Genomic DNA, 25,124 nt, shown 5'->3' with positions numbered 1-25,124 from the left:
CAATGCATGCATCAGTGATACTGTCCCTCTTGTCTTCCTGTACACTCTTTGTGGAATAATGGGCAGGGCACTTGAGGCAGAACAGCAGGAGGAAGAGGAGGACTTCCTTACCTCTCAAGGCCCCCTTTATCCAGATAGCATTCCTTTGGGCCTGCCAAACACACAGGAAGAAGAGGAGGAGGAGGATTGTGTCAGCATGGATGTAAAGGCCAACACTCAGCAGCAGTCTTCAAGGGATGGTTTTCAGTCCCCAGAAACCCAAGGAGTTGTACGTGGTTGGGAGGAGGTAGTTTCTGACAACATCATCCTCAGTGACCCAGAGGACTCACAATCGAATGTGTCTGTAAACCTACGCTGCATGGCCTCCCTGATTCTGCAAAGCCTGCAAAAGGACCCTAGGATTCGTGGTATCAAGGAGAGGGATCATTACTGGCTGGGAGCCCTTCTTGATCCACGTTACAAGAGTAAGGTTGCAGAATTCATCCTGCCTTTGCAGAGAGAGCAGAGGATAAAAAATCTTCAGGAGGCCACGAAGAAAGGTTTGTGCAATGTATTTCCATACCCTGGGAGGTTACAATTTCCTGGTGTTGGAAACAAAGTATTGCGTCAAAAATTTTAATTACACGCCCCAGGGGCTGAAAAATTGGGCCTTAGGCACTGGTGCTGGTGCCACAACACTGCAACCCCTCACAGATATGGTAGTTGAGCGCAGCAATGAACCCTCCTGCAAAATATTGCATCAAAAATTGTAATTACATGCCCTGTTAAATAGGGGCTGAAAAATTGCCAGGACAGTGCATGTACCCCTACCAAATGTACCCCTACCATTTCACAAAAAAAGTGTCGAAATGGTAAAAATTACAATGTCACATACCTGGATCGTAAACCTGACGTGTAGAGGAGAGCCTTTCTTGCCACAATGGCTTGTGGGCCCCTGAGGTTGAGACAGCAGCCACAGAAGCATTGTGACGCAGGAGAGCCTAGGATCAGTCCAGGCTGGATGCTTGTGGCTGGAGATGCAGCAGGCAGACCGGTAGGGCAGGGTAGACTAGGACTGTGGTAGACTGGATCGCAGAGGAAACAGGTAATTCACAGAGCAGAACTGCAGCAGGCTGGAGGAGTGGATTTGGAGTCAGGCAGGCCGGGTCGGTAACTTTCTGGTGGATTAGGCAGAAGAGAAGTCCAAAAAACAAGCCAGAGTCAGGGTATCAAGCAGACAAGGTTAGTGAGAGCAAGCCGGATCAAAGATCAGAGTTCAGCACAGATAACGGGTTTCAGGACACACAGAAGCTGCAGACCAAATAGCAACGAGTCTTTGGTGCACTCACTTTAAATAGCCCCTTTGGTGCCAACGTTGGTGACAGGTGCACGTCTGCACACAGGTGCACGATTGCACGCTGACACGATGTTAATGTGTGCATCTGCTATGTGATTCCTGCTGCACAGCTTTGCCTTACCTAACATTGCCCCCCTCCCTATGGGAAACCTCTGAGTGCCCAACTGGTTCCTCTTCAAGGGATGGTTATGAAAAAAAGCTCAAGCCAAGTTCGCGGCATGTACATGTACGGCCTGCAAAGTGACCCCCGGAGGACTGGTTGTGCCTACTGAGGCTTGCTGTAAATAGGCCTGACTGTAACAGGAGGAAGTTCCCAGCTGGCAGGATGGTGTCTGGTGGAGGTAAGTCCTTTGGATCCTCCAACATGCGCGATAGCACATCGGGTTTAGTATTTCTTGATCTGGGTCTGTAAGTAATATGAAAAACGAACGTTGAGAAAAAGAGAGCCCAACGGGCCTGATGTGGCCTCAGACGTTTTGCAGTCCTTTAATATTCAAGGTTTTTATGGCCTGTGAAGATTAATATCGGATGATGTACTCCTTCCAGCAGGTACCGCCACTCCTCTAATGCAGCTGTCATTGCTAGAAAAGCTCCCTTTGTCCCACATCGTAATTCCTTGGGTAAGTTTCCGAGAAAAGAATGCGACTGGATGGATCACATCCTCGGGGCCCTGGCGCTGCAACAAGACTGCTCCGACCGCGCTTTCTGATGCCTCCACTTCCAAGATGTAGGACACGGCAAAATCTAGATGGCTTATGCCGCGTACACACGAGCGGACTGTATGGCCTACTTAGTCCGCCGAAACACATTTCAGCGGACAGTCCGCCGAAATACATTTCAGCGGACAGTCCGCTCGTGTGTGGGCTTCAGCGGACTTTTTCAGCGTGCAGTCCGACGTACTAAGAATTTCTGTTTTTTCGAAATTCTGTCCGTCGTACTCGCATTTCACAATCCGGCCGTGTGTATGCCAGTCCGCCGTACTTTTGAAATGAGCGGACTTTTCCCGCCCGGAGAAAAGTCCGCTCATTTCGAGCGGGTATCCAGGTAGGCGAGGCCCGTGAAGGAGACGTCGCTGGCCCCGCCGCCTGGTATGGACTTAAAGGGGAACCCCAACGCCAAAAAAAATCGGCGTGGGGGTCCCCCCCAAGTCCACAACAGACCCTTGTCCGAGCACGCTACCCGTCCGGCCAGGAAAGGGGGGCGAGCGAGCGCCCCCCCCCCCCTCCTGAGCCGTACCAGGCCGCGTGCCCTCAACATGGGGGGGTGCCTTGGGGAAGGGGGGGGCCGCGCGGCCCACCCACCCCAAAGCACCTTGTCCCCATGTTGATGAGGACAAGGGCCTCTTCCCGACAACCCTGGCCGTTGGTTGTCGGGGTCTGCGGATGGGGGGCTTATCGGAATCCGGGAGCCCCCTTTAATAAGGGGGCCCCCGGATACCGGCCCCCCCACCCTATGTGAATGAGTATGGGGTACAATGTACCCCTACCCATTCACCTGTAAAATAAAAGTACAAAAAAAAACACACCACACGAGATAAAATACTTTATTGCACAGCTCCGGGGGTCTTCTCGCCGGACTCCTCCGCTATCTTCTTGTAGCTCTTTTGCTAGCGGAGGAGTCCGGCTTTCTTCCTCGCCGCCGACCTCTTCTCCCGACTTCGGGGGTCTTGTCCCCCTCTTCGGTTCTTCTGCCGGGCCACCGCGCCTTCTTATAGCTCTTTTACAGGCGGTGGCCCGGTCTTCTGTCGCCGCCGCCTTCCGTTCTTCTTCTTCTTCTTCTTCTCCTTCTTCTCCAGGAGATGTTGACTCGACGCTCTCTCCGGCCACAATGCCAGGGGCGCGCTGCGCGGCCACTTATATAGGGACAAGGGGCGGTGTCACATGGCTTTATGTCACATGGGTTGGTCACATGGGTTGATGTCACATGGGGACTATGACATCGTAAGGGGGTGGGGTCACCATGTGACACCAACCCATGTGACATAAAGCCATGTGACGCCGCCCCTTGTCCCTATAATAGTGGCCGCGCAGCGCGGCCCTGGCATTGTGGCCGGAGAGATCGTCGAGTCAACATCTCCTGGAGAAGAAGGAGAAGAAGAAGAAGAAGAAGAACGGAAGGCGGCGGCGGCGACAGAAGACCGGGCCACCGCCTGTAAAAGAGCTATAAGAAGGCGCGGTGGCCCGGCAGAAGAACCGAAGAGGGGGACAAGACCCCCGAAGTCGGGAGAAGAGGCCGGCGGCGAGGAAGAAAGCCGGACTCCTCCGCTAGCAAAAGAGCTACAAGAAGATAGCGGAGGAGTCCGGCGAGAAGACCCCCGAAGACGGAAGACCCCCGGAGCTGTGCAATAAAGTATTTTATCTCGTGTGTTGTGTTTTTTTTGTACTTTTATTTTACAGGTGAATGGGTAGGGGTACATTGTACCCCATACTCATTCACATAGGGTGGGGGTCCGGTATCTGGGGGCCCCCTTATTAAAGGGGGCTCCCGGATTCTGATAAGCCCCCCGCCCGCAGACCCCGACAACCAACGGCCAGGGTTGTCGGGAAGAGGCCCTTGTCCTCATCAACATGGGGACAAGGTGCTTTGGGGTGGGGGGGCCGCGCGGCCCCCCCTTCCCCAAGGCCCCCTCATGTTGAGGGCACACGGCCTGGTACGGCTCAGGAGGGGGGGCGCTCACTTGCCCCCCTTTCCTGGCCGGCCGGGTAGCGTGCTCGGACAAGGGTCTGTTATGGACTTGGGGGGACCCCCACGCCGATTTTTTTCGGCGCTGGGGTTCCCCTTTAAGTCCATGCCAGGCGGCGGGGCCAGCGACGTCTCCTTCGCGGGCCCCGCCTACCTGGAGACGCGCTCGAAATGAGCGGACTTTCCTCCGCGTGTGTGGGCGAGTCCGTTCATTTCAAAAGTAGGGCGGATAGTATGGCGGACTTAGTACGCCGTATTAGTCCGCTCAAAAAGTGCCGTGTGTGGGCAAGTAGCCCGTTCGGAAATTCCGACGGACAGTCTGGCGTACTTTTCCGCCAGACTAAGTATGTTATACAGTTTGACCGTGTGTATGCGGCATTAGAATAGGAGCAGTGGTGAAACGTTCTTTCAGGGTTTTCAATGCAGCTTGTGCCTCCAAAGACCAGTAGAAACGGATGCCTTGCTTGGTAAGTTGAGTGATCGGAGAAATAATGAGAAGTTCCTGATGAAACTGTAAAAATTGGCAAAGCCATTTGCCAAAGCAAAGGATGATCATCTCTCCGGGGTCCAGTGATGGCTGATCCTCTTTCTCCACCAGAGGAGACACTGCGGGGATCCCGGCAGCCTGACATTTCTTATATGAGGAGGGCGGGGCAACCCGTCACCTGGCCCCATCCCCCTCTGACGCATGTGGGAAAGTCTGGCAGGTTTCCGTTACATCAGAGGGGGGCGGGGTCACCCACACCAAGAGTGGCTTATCACCGCTGGAATCTTTTTTTTTTTTTTAAATAAAGGACCTTTTCAACAGCGTGTGTGTCTTTTTTAACATTCTTTTCCACTTTCTTTGTGAAATGGTAGGGGTACTTTTGTACCCCCTTACCATTTCAAACGGGGGGGCCGGGATCTGGGAGCCCCCTTGTTAAAGGGGGCTTCTAGATTCTGATAAGCCCTCCGCCTGCAGACTTCCACAAGAGTTGTGGGGATGAGGCCCTTGTCCTCATCAACGTGAGAACAAGCTGCTTTGAGGGGTCACAGACCCCCAAAGCATCCTCCCAATGTTGAGGGCATGTGGTCTGGTATGGTTCAGGAGGGGGGGTGCTCTCTCACCTCCCCTCTTTTCCTGCGGCCTGCCAGGTTGCATACTCGGATAAAGGGTCTGGTATGGATTTTTAGGGGGAACCCCACATCATTTTTTTTGTTAAATTTGATGCGAGGTTCCCCTTAAAATCTATACCAGACCTGAAGTGTCTGGGATGGATATTTAGGGAGAACCCCACGTAATTTATTTTTTAATTTGACGCGGGGTTCCCCTTAATATCTATATATTTTTTTTATCAATGATTGTTCTCTGTATTACAGGGAGCCGACAATTCATTATAGCCGCGAGTGATTTTAAATGACTTTTTTTCCTGCAGAAATGACACTTTGTGCAGGGACAGTTCTAATCACGGGAAACAGGCATACTATAGACACCCCCCAGGTATGAAATTTAGAGGAATATTACACTTTTATTGTTTCACTTTAAGCATTATTAAAATCACTGCTCCCGAAAAGGCTTTTTTTTGCATTGATACATGTCCCCTGGGGCAGGACCCAGGTCCCCAAACACTTTTTAGGACAATAACTTACATATTAGTCTTTAAAATTAGCACTTTAGATTTCTCCCATAGACTTGTACAGGGTGTTCCGCGGCTTTTCGAATTTGCCGCGAACACCCCAAATTGTTCAGTTTGCCGAACAGGGGAACAGGCAATGTTCGAGTCGAACATGAGTTCGACTTGAACTCGAAGCTCATCCCTAGTTCAGACAGAGGAAAGATGCGTCCAAAGGGGATCTCTGGGACAATCGTACGGCCTGTGTGGAGGAAGGATATCTGCGCCTTTGTTTACAGAATACATCCTGAAATTCATGATAGCACTTGGGAACTACCTGGCACAGTTTGGCATGCGATTCCAAGCAAAGTAAAGAGGCAGGGAGCTGAGGCGGTGCTGGACAGCACTGTTTCTGACAGTAAGATGAAATAAACTCTATTCTTCCAGATTCACAGTCTATATGCGGGTTGTGAGCCTGCAAACCAAGGGAGGCCCAAGATAACGGGGAAGAGAGGTGAAGAAATCACATCCAAGCGAAGTAGCTCTTGGTGATTGGTGTTGTTGATAGTTAGAAGTGGGAGAGTCTCTTGGCTCACGAGTCCTGATTTAATGCAGGATCCATCTGCCAGGAATACGGAAAGTCCTTGGTCCTTGGGTCGCAGTAGAATGCCATGCTGGGCTGCAAAGGACAAGTCAATGAAACAACTGCAGGCACCTGAATCAATAATCGCAGTTACTGGCATGGTTCTTCCCAGAAGCTGGAATGATATAGGCACAACTACATGGACTGAATTAGTAGATATGTTAGGTTGTTTAGCTGGAGGAGGAGAACATTTATGGCATTTGGCCAGGCAGTTGCAAATGTAGTGACCAGGCTCCCCACAGTATGACAGGTTGTTCATCCACAGACGTTGATGTTCCTTGGAGGTAAGTGACAGACGGATCAAACCCAACTGCCTTGGTTTGGGTGCCTCTGGAACAGTGTGAGCAGGTTCTCCAGACACGGAATCAGCAAACTTGGGTAGCTTTGGAAATGTCCATGTTGGTCCAAACTTTTTTTTACTATATATATCTTTATTTTCATTTCTAAATTTACAAACATAACAAAACATACAAAATTCACATACGATTTTACATTCTTCAAATAAAGTAAAAGAGGGAGCTTCTAGACTCCCCCTTCATAAGCAACTATTTTAATCTTTCACTTATTCGCACCTACTTTACTAAAATCACACTCCATCCCTCCATACTTCCAATACCTCCATCATTCGTCACTACATTCAACCTGCAGCTAATTTCTTATCCTTGATCCCACTCCTAATATCTGACCTTACCCACAATACATTATTTCTCCAAGTTACTGTTTGTCAATTCACAGCTTCCAAATCTTATCATATTTATTAAAGTTTCCTTGTTTGGTATATGTCATCCTTTCCTTGGTGTGATAGACCAGTGGCCCCCCAAAATGACAGATTGAAGTGGGGTGTTATATACCTTCTTCCACATACATACTACACTTCTCTAGAGACTTTTGTCACAGGGTCATTTAAAAAATGACAGGCAGAGAAAGAGGCAGGCCCTTCCGCAAGGGGTGGTAGGGGTAGGGCAGGGGCAACAGGCTTGAGCCAAAGTGGCAAATTGCAGAAGGTGCGTACGATTATGTCAAAGGATGCACCAGACTTGGTTGAGTGGCTCACTCAGCCTTACTCTTCTGCACCCTCCTATTCCTCTTGATCTGCACCCTCTTCTTCACTCTCTGCTGTGTGCATCCCCAAAGACACTACCACCAACACCACCACCACCATATACTCTCCGCTGGAGTGACAGGAATTATTTTCCGATCCACCACAAGACATTGCCGATGTGCAGCCACTCTTGGCATTGGATCAGGAAGAGGAGGTAGCAACAGCCACCACTCAGCAGTCTGACGACAGTACCCAGATCAGCCCAAGGAGGAGGTTGGTCCCCAGTGTTGCTGCCTACTCCGAGATCTCTAATTATAGCAGTGGGGAAGGTGACGTTGATGTTGACATGTCTAGTGATGTCACGTGGGTGCCCACAAGAGAGGAAGAGGAGGGGAGTTCAGAGAGAGATATGGACCAGCAGATAGGGAGGAGAAGCAGGCGGAACTTAGATTGCACAGGAGGGACAAACCAGAATGCTAATGTATCAGGAGCGAGGCATCAACCATGAACGGTCACATCTGGCGCTCCCAGGACACAGTGTGGGCTTTTTTTAAAGTGTCCACTGCTGGCAATATTGTTGCCATTCATCTGCAATCTTTGCAGTCAACGCATAAGTCGTGGTAAGCCCAACACTCACCTAGGGACAACCGCCTTAAGAAGGCACATGAGCTGCCATCACCGAGCCCAGTGGGAGCAACGGAACCCACAAAGCCACACTCCGGGCTCTCACCATCCAGCCTCGTCTTCTACTTCTCCTCCTCCTCTCTCCTCACAATTGTCCTCCACTCCACCATCCATCATGCCGTCCTCACATTTTTCTGGAAAAAGGGCTGCTTCCGTGGGCCAAATGTTCAAGCGTAAAAAAATGATGATGCCGGATAACCCTCTTGCCCGGTTGACGGCTGGCTTGTCAGAACTGATACTGCCATATAAACTGGTGGACTCGGGGGCCTTTTGAAAATTTGTGGCCATTGGAACACCACAATGGAAGGTCCCAGGAAGGAAGTATTTCTCACAGAAGGGCATCCCAGAGCTATATGGCCATGTTCAGCGGCAAGTGAATGTATCTCTGGCACACAGTGTCGGTGCCAAGATACATCTGACCACAGACACGTGGTCTAGCAAACACGGGCAGGGAAGGTATATAACTTTTACTAGAAAGTAATAAAAAATCTGTGCTTAGTAAAATAAAATTAAATTAGCAGCTGAACACCATAACCAGGATACTGGGCACACCGAAAACAGAAGAAATAAAAGTGCAGCGCTTAGCCTCTAAATATGACTGTGGCTTAATAGAAAAAATATATATATATATAAATAGTGTGAAAAACCTAAATAATGTGAAAATCATTAGTGAAAAATACTTAAATGTCCAATAAAGTCAAAAGACATTTATCTGTAACTCAAATGTCCAATAGGGTGAAAAACAAACTAAAAAACCAAATAATCATAAAAAATGATGTGACACAGTATAAAGTCCCATGTGAAATATAAAACAAAAAATGATTAATCTTGTTTGTTCAAAACAACGATTATAATGCTTGACCACGTGGACCCTTCACCTCTGTAAACCAATAGTGAATGGAGGCTTACCAGATCACCAGTGACCCCCTGTTAAGGGAGGTCAGTCTGCGCAGATACGATCACATAGACGTTTCGATACAGGAAGCCGGAAACCGACCCAATCCTTCGATACAGGAAGCCGGAAAACGACCCAATCCTTCGGATATCACGTAATCTCCAAATCCACTCGGATCCTCTCATAGGCCTCAAAACGTCATATCACCAGAAAAAACAAAACAAAAATGCGCCCGATCGTGTAGTATGGTTTGAGCAGAATTTTATTCTTATTCAACCGAATAATTTGAGCGCTAAATGAATGACTCCACCGAGTCGCAAAAAGTAAACATAACGTTAGCAGATTGCTAGCAAAAAAAATTATATAAAAAACTCATCAACATGAGTAAAGAACGAATGCTAATGCACAAGGGTGTGAGCGTGGCTACCCGACGATCGTTTCGTCAAAGGTCTGACGTCATCAGGGGTACGCCCACACCATTGTGCCAAACCCTTTTATAGCCTACTGGTAAGGAAAGGAGCCATGCCATAGGTTAAAACGAATGCCCTATCACAGGCATAGTAAGCTGACCCCCGGAAGTCTTAAACATTCAAACGGAGTCAATAAACCCAAATGAATCCCGTTAGCAAAACGGTCGTATAACAATACAGGCCGATCGGGATATTTGGGTAACAATGTCTCCAGTAGTGGAGAAACTTTATTAGAAATTAATAAAAAAATTGTATTAATAAAAAATATAAAAATACTCATAAATATGAATATCACCATCTAATGTTTAAAAAAAAAATATATATATAGATACCGCCATCTAGTGTTTGAAAAAATAATTACACGCCAGCGTCAGCTGCCGAACGTTACCAATAGTCTATTTACAAAATAGCCTTGTAAGAAATTAAAAAAACAATAAAAAACTTGACAATTCTTTTACAATAATGAGATACAACTGACATTCCAAAAGGTATAGTGCCAGAATCCATATAGCTTAATCATCAAAATACAGGCATTCTATATATCCAATAAGCAATTGATAAACACGACCACTGGGACGGGCCAAAGAGAGGGACATCAACTATTGTTAATAAAACAGTTGATGTCCCACTCAACATTAAGTCCCCCAGGAATATGCGTACCCAATTTGTGTATCCAATTAGTTTCAGCTCTTGAGATTGTACGCTTAGCATTGCTGCCACGCCAATGAGGTACATATTTCTCAATTGCTAGAAAAGTGGTGCCCCTTGGGTCACGATTATGTTTCAAATCATAGTGTTTACTTACATTGTGCTTATCAAAACCTTTGCAGATATTAGTTATGTGCTCACCCAGACGTATATGTAGCATACGAACTGTGCGTCCCACATATTCTAAGCCGCATGGACACCTAAGAAGGTACACAACACACTTGGTAGAGCATGTAATAAAAGTTTGAATGGGATATGTAAGCCCCGTACCATGCCAGGTGAATTCCGTGAATCTCCTCCCCCGTGATGTGTTCAACTTACAAGCTCTACACTTTCCACACGGAAAAAAACCTTTTAAATCTCCAAAAAAGGTAGGTCTCTTAGGGGGGTCCGGGACATTAGGAGCAATCATGTTCCTCAGACTGGTGGCACCCCTGAATATAACATATTTGGTTTATCTGATAACAAGGGGCCTAGGACACGATCATTTTTTATGACTGGCCAATGTTTCTTTATGATCCTTTTAATGGCCCAGTGCTGGCTGGAAAAAGTTGTAATAAAAGCTAGGCCATAATTGCCTACATCTTCAGTCTTGGGTTGCTTGTCAGCTAATAAAGATTGACGATCCCTATTCCCGACCTCCACTATAATAGAGTCAAGAGAATCACTATCATAACCCTTGGCCACAAATCTCTTTTTGAGGATTAGTGCCTCCCTAAAAAAATCATCAGGCTTTAGGCACAAAAATTGTCCCTTTGGAACGGCTGACAGCCATGATTTATGATAGCAAGAATCTAAAGGAATATAGCTATTCCTGTCGGTCTTTTTGAAAAACGTGGTGGTAATTATTTTATTTTCCAGAATAGAAATGTTTAAATCCAAAAATTGGATGTTATTAGGACTCAAAACATGACTGAGGACTATGCCACGATCATTCCTATTCAAATGGGATAGAAAAAGTTCCGCAGATGCACTGTCACCATCTCAAATGAACAGGATATCATCAATGAATCTTTTCCAGGCCACCAACTCTGGAGGCCTGTTCCTTAAATAAGAATAAAATTCTGCTCAAACCATACTACACGATCGGGCGCATTTTTGTTTTGTTTTTTTCTGGTGATATGACGTTTTGAGGCCTATGAGAGGATCCGAGCGGATTTGGAGATTACGTGATATCCGAAGGATTGGGTAGTTTTCCGGCTTCCTGTATCGAAGGATTGGGTCGGTTTCGAAACGTCTATGTGATCGTATCTGCGCAGACTGACCTCCCTTAACAGGGGGTCACTGGTGATCTGGTAAGCCTCCATTCACTATTGGTTTACAGAGGTGAAGGGTCCAGGTGGTCAAGCATTATTATCGTTGTTTTGAACAAACAAGATTAATCATTTTTTGTTTTATATTTCACATGAGACTTTATACTGTGTCACATCATTTTTTATGATTATTTGTTTTTTTAGTTTGTTTTTCACCCTATTGGACATTTGAGTTACAGATAAATGTCTTTTGACTTTATTGGACATTTAAGTATTTTTCACTAATGATTTTCACATTATTTTGGTTTTTCACACTATTTATATATATTTTTTTTTTTCTATTAAGCCACAGTCATATTTAGAGGCTAAGCGCTGCACTTTTATTTCTTCTGTTTTCGGTGTGCCCAGTATCCTGGTTATGGTGTTCAGCTGCTGATTTAATTTTATTTTACTAAGCGCAGATTTTTTATTACTTTCTTGTTTTGTTTGTCGATACAATCTCTCTGCTGCTGGTACGTCCATAATGGATGTGTTTGAATATAGATCTCAGGTGGTTACTGACACTGCGGGGGTCTTTGATGGTAATGATGACCCTAAAGATGATATCTCGGGTTGTTTTTTGAGGTTGAAGAATTTAACTATATCTGAGGTCCATACTAAATGGGATATAGCTTACTTAGAGGAATATGTAAGGGAAAATATGGTACCCAGAAGCCTCAGATGGGAATTGAACCCACAAAAAGATGATAATGAAATGGCCGAATGGTTTAAATATTTCAATGAGGCCGGAGTCCAGTTTTTGAAATTTCTTATTGCTAAGAAATCAAGGAAACTAGCCTCATTGGATTTTGAGATCAGTTTGATGAAAACTAAACTTGTTCCTTTTAAGAATGATCCAGAATACACGCAAAGATCAGAAGCATTAAAAATTATCTTGATTAAAGAGGAAACTGAACAAAAAGCTAAGAAAAATAAAAAATACAATAGGGATAAGAAAGATTATAAGGACAATGTGGTTTTTAAATGGCAGGTATCCATTGATAATTTGGGCCCACTACCACCTATGGTTGATCTGGGTTCACAACCCCCCGCGAACCATGACATGGGAGCAAGAGGTGGAAGTGTTGCTGACCCCTATTCTTTGCGGGGGCCCCCACATCAGGCTTCTCCAGCCCATGTCGGACGATGGAGGAGTTCACAGGCACAACCACACCCTTATCCAAATAGGGGATGGGGAGGTAGGGGTAACCCAAACTACCATCAGCATTCAACCCCAGGTGGCCCCCCCCACCCTGGCGGTTTAGGGGTCAAAAACCTTTTTTTCATGGTAGAAACAGTAGTAGAGATTTGGGACCTCCTCCGGACGTGAGGGATGTAGGGTCTAATTATAGAGTCGAGACCTCTAATAGATATGTTCCCCTCACGAGTGAGGTAGTTAGGCACCCCGGACCTTCTAGCAGTTATGGTGGGTCACAACCTCCATATGTTCATCCCTCAGGAGCTAACTATTACCAACAGGGTTTTCAGGAAGGAACGCGGGGGGACACAAAAGAAATGGGGACACAAGAGAGGGTGCAGAGGTGGGAAACGTCTTCACGCCAAAAAGGAGAAGGACATAGACAGCAGTGGTATCATCAATCTTAGTACTAAAGAACTATCAAAGGAGGAGTTACAAACTCTTAGTAAAGGCCTGAAATTTGTACCTCCACGCAATCTTAACAAATTTCAAACCTTCATTGACATTCAAAAGTATACACGTAAATTAAATATAAGAAGGTACATTATGAGTAACCCCACTCGACAACTAGCTAGGGAATCTACAATGATTGTCCATTCAGGTCTGTCAAATGCCTCCCTGTTCAATCCTCCTAATAATATGGTACCCAATATAAATGTCTTTCGTGATTTGGTAGTGAAAGACTTAAATGACTTGAAGCTGAAACCAGTCCAACCTGCACAGGATTTCAAGGCAGGATTGGACTCATTATGTAACAGAAAGGATATAGTGGTTCGTTCGGCGGACAAAGGGGGTGCGATAGTAATCCTCGATAAAGAAATGTATATCAATGAGATGACTAGGATTTTATCTGACCCTGACACTTATTCCCCATTACCTATGGACCCCACCATAAAGTTTAAACGTGAATTAAAAGAGCTCATAAATAAAGGATTTGATATGGGCATCCTAAATAAAAAGGAGAAAGATTTTCTGGTTGCCCTGGCGCCACTTTTGCCAGTCATCTATTCATTGCCAAAGATTCATAAGTCTTTGAACAATCCACCAGGGCGGCCCATCATCAGTGGTATTGATTCTGTAACCTCCCGTATAGGGAAAGATATAGATGGTTATTTACAACCACTGGTGATGGGCACCCCGTCTTTTTTGAGGGATACTAAACATGTCATTAATGTTTTACAATCTGTGGAATGGAAATCCACTTATCTGCTGGTTACTGCTGATGTAGCATCGTTGTATACGGCTATCTCCCATCAATTGGGCTACGATGCAGTACAACATTTTTTAGTTCAGGATAATACCATCTCAGTTACCCAGCGTAATTTTATTTTAGAATTGCTTCTCTTTGCCATGACACATAATCATTTCTGGCATGATGGAGCCCATTTTTTGCAGATAAGGGGGGTGGCCATGGGAGCCAAATTTGCTCCCAGTATGGCCAACCTCTTTATGGCAAAATGGGAGGAAGATACTGTTTTAGGAAACAGGCCTCCAGAGTTGGTGGCCTGGAAAAGATTCATTGATGATATCCTGTTCATTTGGGATGGTGACAGTGCATCTGCGGAACTTTTTCTATCCCACTTGAATAGGAATGATCGTGGCATAGTCCTCAGTCATGTTTTGAGTCCTAATAACATCCAATTTTTGGATTTAAACATTTCTATTCTGGAAAATAAAATAATTACCACCACGTTTTTCAAAAAGACCGACAGGAATAGCTATATTCCTTTAGATTCTTGCTATCATAAATCATGGCTGTCAGCCGTTCCAAAGGGACAATTTTTGTGCCTAAAGCCTGATGATTTTTTTAGGGAGGCACTAATCCTCAAAAAGAGATTTGTGGCCAAGGGTTATGATAGCGATTCTCTTGACTCTATTATAGTGGAGGTCGGGAATAGGGATCGTCAATCTTTATTAGCTGACAAGCAACCCAAGACTGAAGATGTAGACAATTATGGCCTAGCTTTTATTACAACTTTTTCCAGCCAGCACTGGGCCATTAAAAGGATCATAAGGAAACATTGGCCAGTCATAAAAAATGATCGTGTCCTAGGCCCCTTGTTATCAGATAAACCAAATGTTATATTCAGGGGTGCCACGAGTCTGAGGAACATGATTGCTCCTAATGTCCCGGACCCCCCTAAGAGACCTACCTTTTTTGGAGATTTAAAAGGTTTTTTTCCGTGTGGAAAGTGTAGAGCTTGTAAGTTGAACACATCACGGGGGAGGAGATTCACGGAATTCACCTTGCATGGTACGGGGCTTACATATCCCATTCAAACTTTTATTACATGCTCTACCAAGTGTGTTGTGTACTTTCTTAGGTGTCCATGCGGCTTAGAATATGTGGGACGCACAGTTCGTATGCTACATATACGTCTGGGTGAGCACATAACTATTATCTGCAAAGGTTTTGATAAGCACAATGTAAGTAAACACTATGATTTGAAACATAATCGTGACCCAAGGGGCACCACTTTTCTAGCAATTGAGAAATATGTACCTCATTGGCGTGGCAGCAATGCTAAGCGTACCATCTCAAGAGCTGAAACTAATTGGATACACAAATTGGGTACGCATATTCCTGGGGGACTTAATGTTGAGTGGGACATCAACTGTTTTATTAACAATAGTTGATGTCCCTCTCTTTGGCCGTCCCAGTGGTCGTGTTTATCAATTGCTTATTGGATATATAGAATGCCTGTATTTTGATGATTAAGCTATATGGATTCTGGCACTATACCTTTTGGAATGTCAGTTGTATCTCATTATTGTAAAAGAATTGTCAAGTTTTCTCTTCATTTTTTATTGTTTTTTTTTATTTCTTACAAGGATATTTTGTAAATAGACTATTGGTAACGTTCGGCAGCTGACGCTGGCGTATAATTATTTTTTCAAACACTAGATGGCGGTATCTATATATATATATATATATATATATATATATATATATTTTTTTTTTTTAAACATTAGATGGTGATATTCATATTTATGAGTATTTTTATATTTTTTATTAATAATTTTTTTTTATTAATTTCTAATAAAGTTTCTCCACTACTGGAGACATTGTTACCCAAATATCCCGATCGGCCTGTATTGTTATACGACCGTTTTGCTAACGGGATTAATTTGGGTTTTTGACCCCGTTCGAATGTTTAAGACTTCTGGGGGTCAGCTTACTATGCCTGTGATAGGGCGTTCGTTTTAACCTATGGCATGGCTCCTTTCCTTACCAGTAGGCTATAAAAGGTTTTGGCACAATGGTGTGGGCGTACCCCTGATGACGTCAGACCTTTGACGAAACGATCGTCGGGTAGCCACGCGACTCGGTGGAGTCATTCATTTAGCGCTCAAATTATTCGGTTGAATAAGAATAAAATTCTGCTCAAACCATACTACACGATCGGGCGCATTTTTGTTTTGTTTTTTCTGGTGATATGACGTTTTGAGGCCTATGAGAGGATCCGAGCGGATTTGGAGATTACGTGATATCCGAAGGATTGGGTCGTTTTCCGGCTTCCTGTATCGAAGGATTGGGTCGGTTTCCGGCTTCCTGTATCGAAACGTCTATGTGATCGTATCTGCGCAGACTGACCTCCCTTAACAGGGGGTCACTGGTGATCTGGTAAGCCTCCATTCACTATTGGTTTACAGAGGTGAAGGGTCCACGTGGTCAAGCATTATTATCGTTGTTTTGAACAAACAAGATTAATCATTTTTTGTTTTATATTTCACATGGGACTTTATACTGTGTCACATCATTTTTTATGATTATTTGGTTTTTTAGTTTGTTTTTCACCCTATTGGACATTTGAGTTACAGATAAATGTCTTTTGACTTTATTGGACATTTAAGTATATAACTTTTACTGCCCACTGAGTGAACCTTCTGATAGCCGTCAAGCATGTAACCCGTGGCACCCGTGTAGATTTGGTTTTACCTCCACGGATTGCATGCAGGCCTGCCTCTTCTTCTCCTCCTCCTACTCCATCCTCCTCCCTCTCCTCCTTTTCCGCTGCTAGCGTCTCTTCTGCTGCGCTGCCCAAGCTCCCCAGAACCTGTTGTGCCTGGAAGCCAAGAGCCACACTGGCCTTGCACTCCTTTCAGCTTTGCATTCACAGGCAGATCAGTGGCTAACACCGCTCAATTTGACAGTTGGTAAAGTGGTGTGTGACAACGGTGCCAATCTGCTTAGCGCATTGAAACAGGGCAAAATTACACACGTGCCATGCATGGCACACGTCTTAAACTTGGTCGAGCAGTGATTCGTTGTCAAATACCTTAGGGTCCAGGACATCTTGCAGCAGGCAAGGAAAATCTTGGCCCATTTCAGAAGATCTTAAACGGGCATGGCTCGCCTTGCTGATATTCAGCGGCGACACAATCTGCCGGTCAGACGTCTTATTTGCGATTGCCCAACGCAATGGAACTCAACCTTCTATATGCTTGATAGGCTGCTCCAGCAGAAACGTCCAGTTAACGACCACCTGTTACGAACTCTGCGGCAGAACAGGTTCTGGAGAGCTTGGTTTTTTTTTCACTGCACCAGTGGCTGCTCATGCGCGATGCATGATACCAAGGCATCTGTTCCGCATGCCAGTGGATCCTTTGTCCTTGACACAAAGTTGTCAATCTTTTTGTTGAACCTGGTGCAAACAGATCCACACCCGGAATTCCCTATCTTTGACATTTTGACAGAAAGATGTCGGGGTGAAGAAACCATTATCCTTGATGGTTTTAAGGAGGATTTCTCTAGGTTCAGAATCCAACCTTGATATTCAAGTTAGATGACCAAACTCTGGTTTAAGCGGGCTACTAACTGATCGATCAAGAGTAGATTGTATAAATAAGCTAGAATAGTTGTACCCTGATCCCTTATTCTGGCTAAAGGGGGGGGGTCCAGTACCTTTGTAAGCACTTGAGGTGCAGTAGCTAGACCGAAAGGTAGAGCTACAAAATGAAAATTTAGATTTTCTATCTCGAAGCATAGATATTTCTGGTGAGTGGGGAAAATAGGTACATGAAGATAAGTATCCTTGCTGTTGATTGACGCTAGCAGTTCTCCACCTTGTAGAATGGAGACTACTGATCGGATCGAGTCCATGCAAAAAGAGCAGATATTCAAAAACCGGTTTAAATCTTTGAGATTAAAAATGGGTCTGACATCCCCGTTTTGTTTTGGTACCATAAAAAGGTTTGAATAAAACCCTAACCCTTGCTCTTCCATGGGGACCACCAATATCACTTTTTGAGACAAGAGATGATCCAAAGCCAGAAAGAGAGGCTTCTTTTTTTCTCGGACCCCGGGAATGTTTGATTTGAGAACACGAGGGGACAAGAACTCTCGGAACTCTAGTCTGTACCCTAGAGATATTGAGGAAGCCATCCATTTGCCTCAACACTGTTCATGCCAGACCCTTGAGAACTACAGAAGTCTTCCCCTCACTCGAGCGAGTGGGGGCACCTCTCCATAAGGAGCTTTTAATATTTTTTTTGTGGATTTCCTCCCCGAGGGCCTCTTTTGACCCTGGGGTTGACCCTGAGGTTTACCTCTTGAATTTTACGGTGGAAGCCATTGTGACTGCCTGGAGGCAGATGCCCCTGGCACTGGAGAAGAAGCTAATTTAAAAGAAAATGCTTAAACTTCTTCTGAACTGGTAAAAGGGAACTTTTTCCTTTAGAAATTCTTTGGATGTATTTATCCAGATCATCTCCAAACAACCGTTCACCATGAAATGGAAAACTAGCCATAGCTTTTTGCATGGCGCTTCAGCTGACCAATTTTTCAACCATAGTACTCTACGCACATGTACCAGCCCGAGCATAAGCCGCGAGGCTTGGAGAATAGAATCTTTCATAGCATCTACTGTAAAACATAATACCTCTGAGATCCCAGCCACATCTTGGGCCTTCTGATCAGGAATAATCTTGAGCACCTCTTTAAACTTGTCTTTTAAGGACTGACATACCCCGTCTGCTGCCAACGCAGGCTGAACCACTGAACCTGCCAGAGAAATATTGTTTTTACATAGGAATTTCAACTTCTTATCTGTTGGATCCTTCATCATTTGAGTATTGTCTACAGGACAAGTTAAGTCTTTGTTCACAGAGTCAATTGCTGGAATCCCCCATTTCGTATTAAATTCTTCCTCCATAGGATAGAGTGTTGAAAACTTTTTTGGAGGAAAAACTGTTTATCTAGGTGCTCCCACTCAGAATACATAAGCTTTTTCGGTAATAAATGGATAAGAAAAGAATGAATAGGCTAGGGAGGCTTTAGTGAATCTGAACAAGAAGTGGGTTTATCGACTGACTCTGCTACTGGCAGCAAAAATGTGGAGTGGACCAATTCAGTGAGAGATTGTACCAACAACCATTCCCGTGAACCCAATCCATCCGTATTAGACTCTTCAGAAGAGAAGTCAGCAGCCTCTTCCTGGTCCCCTGAGAAAAAAGCGTCATCTCCCATCCCCTGTTCCTCAATTTGAAGGTCCTGGGTAATGGACGGGGACCTATTATGCTTAGTCCCACTCTGGAAGGCGATGAAGGCATACATTTTTTGTTCCAACCATAAAATGGTTGTTGAAAAAACCTCTTCAGTAAACCTTCAGGAGCTGGCGACCCTCGGGGAACCCACAATCCTGGGCCTGTTATAGCACCTCTGCCAGTAAAACTTTATGGTCCTAATATCAAAAGTACTGGATCTCGGGGTCCAGCTCTCTAAAAAGAGAAGCATTTACAGGCATAACCTTGTTTCTTCGGAAACGAGGCCCGAGTACCATTCAATTCAGCCTAAAAGACACTTTGGATTTGGTTGCATAGCTAGCCCCAGCAAGGATTGCTCCAGTGGAGCTCAGCACAGCACATCTTTACTCGTGACCAACACCTTAGACACTGGCGAAAAAACTGAAATACTCCCAGTAGTGGGAGGGGTTATATAGGAGTGGACTTCTTGTCATAGAATATGCCAGTGTGCATCACTTGAAGGTGACCTCTAACCCACAAAGTAACTACTATGGCTCCCGTGATGTACGAAAAGAAATGTGCCATTAAAAAAAAAAACGGTAATTTTGAAATTGATGGCAGTAATACATATCAAAACAAGCTGTAACAGGGCCATGTTTACCATGATGTAGAATCCCCTCTCCTTTTAACAATATTATTAACAATAAATTTTATCAAAATGCTGGTTGGAAGCTAAACAGTGGGGACCTTGAGTGGAGAGTGAAAAAGTCTTGCTTTTTGACTGCTGGTCATTGCTGGGTTGCATTTTTAGGGTCCTTTTAGGGCTTTTCCTTGTAGCCTTTTAACACATTTTTCTGACACTTTTTAAACAGCTTTTTTTTTCTTTGCTTCCTTCAGCCTACTAATTAAGGGGAGTGGTTAATTGGTCACAGGTGCTTGAGGCCTATATAAATGTCTGTAGATATCATTGTGAGCCTGCTTATCTTTGAGCTTGCTGGAACTCTGTCCAAGGGGAACTGGACTAAATGGTGAGTTAAAAACCAGAGTTAGTGGAACTGGACTAAGTGGTGAGTTAAAAACCAGAGTTGAAAACAAGAGGTTATAACAGGGGTCATAGTACCTGTGTAGTGTAAGGACCTGAGTGTTGTCTAAGTAGTGTGTGGATTGTTAGTACTTGTGTATTGTGTACTGTGTACTTGTGTATTGTGAGTGCACGTTGGTCTGAGGGTCCACGTAGGTCTGTGGGTGCACGTAGGTCTGTGGGTGCCCGTAGGTCTGCGAGTGCATGCAGGTCTGCAGCTGCACATAGGTCTGCGAGTGCACGTAGGTCTGCGAGTGTGCATAGGTCTGCGAGTGCCTGTGTATTGTCTTGTTGAGTGCCTGTGTATTGTATTGTTGAGTACCTGTGTATTGTATTGTTGAGTACCTGTGAATTGTCTTGTTGAGTATTAGTGTCAGGAAGCTAGGTGCTAGGTAATTTGGACAGCATATAATCCCCAATCCTCATTAAATTTAATAGGTATGATGCCCGGTGGGTGTGGAGAGGTGACTCATTGTACATCTTGTGGCATGTATGTGTTCCTTGATCATCCAAATATGGGTGAATACTGCTGTGGAAAATGTAAGCATATTGTTTCCCTGGAAGCAATTGTCTGCACTGAGAAGTCCCTCCATACTAAAGTAGAGCCAGGGATGTACATCGGAGGTGCCAGCACAGAGGTGGGTGGAGACAAAGAGGTGCAGGCACTAGGAAAGAGTAGATGGTTGACAGTCAGGAAGGATAGAGGGGAAAGTGCCAAGGAGGCCGATCCAGGGCTGGAGCATCCCAATAAGTACGCTCCATTGAGTGCCATTGGTGAAACCAGTCAGGGACCAGCACTGCTGAGCTGAGGAACTTTTGGGAGCTAAATTGATAAAAAGGACCTCCAAGGTAGTATTCTCAGGAATACTACTGATACATCGAGCCACACCAGAAAGGCAGAGCTAGATTAGGGAAGTAAGCAAGTGGCTAAAGAGCTGGTGTAGTAAGGAGGGGTTTTGGTTCCTGGAGGACTGGCCGACTTCTCAGTCAATAACCAGTACTATAGAAGGGGTGAACTGCACCTAAATGAGGAGGATGCAGATGAGCTGGGAATGAAGATGGCCAAAAAGTTAGAGGGGTTTCTAAACTAGGCGATGGGGGAGGGTACAGAGGTAGAAATATTCAGTGCGGAACATATTCCAGAGGGTAGTATTGGGGGCATTAGTGGTAAGTTGACCAAAGCACATAAACCCAAGGTAAGTATAGTAGCAAGTTTTAGTTGCAATCTCGGAACACCCAATAAGAGGATAATATGCAACCAGTCTAAACTATGTGGCATGTTCACCAATGCCAGGAGTCTTGCGGGCAAGATGGGTGAACTAGAGATACTGTTGTATGAGGAGGATTTGGATTTTGTGGGAATTTCAAAAACCTGGTTCAACAGCTCTCATGATTGGCTGGCAACCATTCAAGGGTATACCCTTTATCGCAAGGATAGAGAGGGTAAAAAAGGGGGAGGGGTATGCCTATATATCAAGAATAATGTACAAGTGAATGTGAGAGATGACATCACTAAGGGAGCTAAGGAGGAGGTGGAATCCTTATGGGTAAAGCTCCAAAGGGACGAAGCTAAGGGGAAAATAATACTGGGAGTATGCTATAGCCCCCCTAACCTGAAGGAGGAAGGGGAGACAGATCTATCACAATCTGGATTAGCAAAAAGGATGAGAAGTGTTATCATAATGGGGGATTTTAATTATCCAAACATAGACAGGGCAGAGGGAACCACACATTCATCTCAGGCTTATCAGTTCCTAAATGTCTTTTTTTATGGGTCAGATGGTAGACGTAGCAACTAGAAATAAAGCGTTACTGGATCTACTGATTACCAACAATACAGATCTGATCACGGATGTGGAAATACGGGGCAATTTAGGTAACAGCAATCACAGGTCAATTGGCTTCAGTATAAATCACACAAACATAAGGGGAACATAAGGGGAAACATAAGGGGAATACAAAAACACACTGAATTTCAAAAGAGCCAACTTCCGTAAACTACAAACCTTGCTAGAAGGCATGAATTGGGATAAAATCTTAATAACAAAGAACACGAAACAGAGAAGGGTTTGCTTTAAGAGCATATTAAATAAGGGCATTAGCCAATGCATCCCATTGGGTAATAAATTTAGAAGAGCAAACAAATGTCCTGGATGGCTTAACTCCAATGTAAAAATGCATATAAAAGCAAAGCCTTCAAAAAATACAAAGTTGAGGGATCATCATCAGCATTTAGACTTTATAAAGAATGCAACAAGAAATGTAAGGGTGCAATAAGGACGGCTAAGATAGAACATGAAATACACATTGCAGACTAGAGCAAAAAAAAAAAAACAAGAAATAATTTAAGTATGTAAACAGTAAAAAAGGGAGGACAGACCATATTGGCCCCATAAAGAATGAGGAAGGACATCTGGTTACAAAGGCTGGGGAGATGGCAAAGGTATTGGATTTATTCTTCTCCTCAGTCTTCAAGAGGGAATCAAGGGTCTTCAGTAACCAAAACAGCAGTGTTTATCCTCATGACACATCACAGGAAGCACCTCCATGGTTAACAGAGGACAGAATTAAAATTAGACTTGGGAAAACGTAACATTAATAAACCACCGGGACCAGGTGGCTTGCACCCGAGGGTACGTAGGCAACTCAGTCAAGTAATTGCCAGACCATTCCTAATTTTTACTGACAGTTTACTGGCTGGAATGGTACCAGCTGATTGGAAAAAAGCCAATGTAGCACCAATATTTAAAAAGGGCCCAAAATACATCCCTGGGAATTACAGACCAGTTAGCCTAACATCAATAGTATGTAAACTCTTGAAGGGGATGATATACAAGATTTTAGTAATGAGAACGCTATCATTAGCAGAAATCAGCATGGATTCATGAAGAATCATTCTTGCCCAACCAAGATTTTAGTAATGAGAATAGTATCATTAGCAGTAATCAGCATGGATTCATGAAGATTTGTTCTTGCCAAACCAATCTATTATGAGGAGGTGAGATGAGGAGGTGAGATGCCTTCTATGAGGAGGTGAGATGCCATTTAGATAAAGGAAGGCCCATAGATGTGGTGTATCTGGATTTTGCAAAAGCATTTGACACAGTTCCCCATAAATGTTTACTGAACAAAATAAGTTTCATTGGCATGGACCATAGGGTGAGTACAGACGGTGGTGATAAATGAGGAGTACACAGAATGGTTAGGGGTGGGTAGCGAGGTCCCCCAGGGTTCTGTGCTTGGACCAATCCTATTTAATTTGTCCATAAATGACCTGGAGGATGGGGTAAACAGTTCAATCTCTGTATTTATATATATATATATATATATATATATATATATATATATATATATATATATATATATATATATATATATGTATATTGTGAGGGGTTAGCTCAGCAGCGTGTGTGTGTGACCCCCTGGATGGGTTCACAACACAAAATCAGGCACAGCAGACAGTGTTGTAGGTGCAAAAAAAACAAAAGACGCGGTTTATTTATGCTACATGCAGTGAAACATATAACAGCCAAACAAAAATAAAACATGAAAATAAATCCTGGTCAGCTTGACCTCTAATTACACACTTAGATTCCCTATCTAACAACTGAGTGCAGCCTTGTGCTGCACCAGTCCCTGTCTCTGTTGTAGAGGTTTGCCACACAGGCGTTAACTCACCGCACCGAACAGGTGTCACACTCCCCAGTCTATACAACACAAAACTGGTTCCAGGATGGAGCATCTCCCTAAGCATGCTGGGGTTTTTTGTAGAGGTCTTAATGAGCCCACTTACTTCAGCTGGGCTCATTAACTCTTCCCCTCTAGTTGTACAAGTCTGCATAAAGCCTGAATCTAGGGCACACATATTTCCCATCCTGGATACAACCAGGTGACTTTACCTGCCTGCTGCCACAATATATATATATATATATATATATATATATATATATATATATATATATATATAATACGAGATAAGGAGGACAATAACTTCTCCGTAGGATGTGGAAATCTTGCAAAAGGATCTGAACAAATTAATGGGCTGGGCAACTACATGGCAAATTAGGTTCAATGTAGAAAAATGTAAAATAATGCATTTGGGTGGCAAAAATATTAATGCATTCTATACACTGGGGGAGAACCTATGGGGGAATCTAGGATGGAGAAGGACCTGGGGGTCCTAGTAGATGATAGGCTCAGTAATGGTATGCAATGCCAGCTGCTGCTAACAAAGCAAACAGAATATTGGCATGCATTAAAAAGAGGATTAATTCCAGAGATAAAATGATAATTCTCTGAGTCTCCGAGTGGACCAGAGTCTCTACAAGACTCTGGTCCAGCTGCACCTAGAGTATGCTGTCCAGTTCTGGGCACCAGTCCTCAGGAAGGATGTACTGGAAATGGAGCAAGTACAAAGAAGGGCAAAAAAGCTAATAAAGGGTCTGGAGGATATTAGTTATGAGGAAAGGTTGCAAGCACTGAACTTATTCTCTCTGTAGAAGAGACGCTTGAGAGGGGATATGATTTCAATATATAAATACCATACTGGTGACCTCACAATAGGGATAGAACTTTTTTCGCAGGAGTGAGTTTAACAAGACTTGTGGCCACTCATTTAAATTAGAAGAGAAGAGGTTTAACCTTAAACTATGTAGAGGGTTATTTACTGTGAGAGTGGCAAGGAGGTGGAATTCCCTTCCACAGGTTGTGGTCTCAGCGGGGAGCATCGATAGTTTCAAGAACTATTAAATAAGCACCGTAATGACCGCAACAACCAGTAACCAATATACAATGTAATACTGACATGTAATCACACACATAGGTTGGACTTGATGGACTTGTCTTTTTTCAACCTCATCTACTATGTAACTATGTAACAATACTCAGTAAACATTTGGGAACTGAGCAAACAACCAGTTGATCAAATTTTGGGAGAGAAATCGTGTCCCATTATTGCCTGATATAGGATTTTAACTGCTCAACAGTTCTGGGTTGTCTTTGTCCTATTTTTCATTTTTACTTTGTGCCAAATGTTT

This window comes from Lithobates pipiens, unplaced genomic scaffold, assembly GCF_037356315.1.
Source record: "Lithobates pipiens isolate NorthernLeopardFrog02 unplaced genomic scaffold, aLitPip1_a1.2 Scaffold_25, whole genome shotgun sequence".
NCBI lineage: Eukaryota > Metazoa > Chordata > Amphibia > Anura > Ranidae > Lithobates > Lithobates pipiens.
This window is presented reverse-complemented; position numbering follows the sequence as displayed.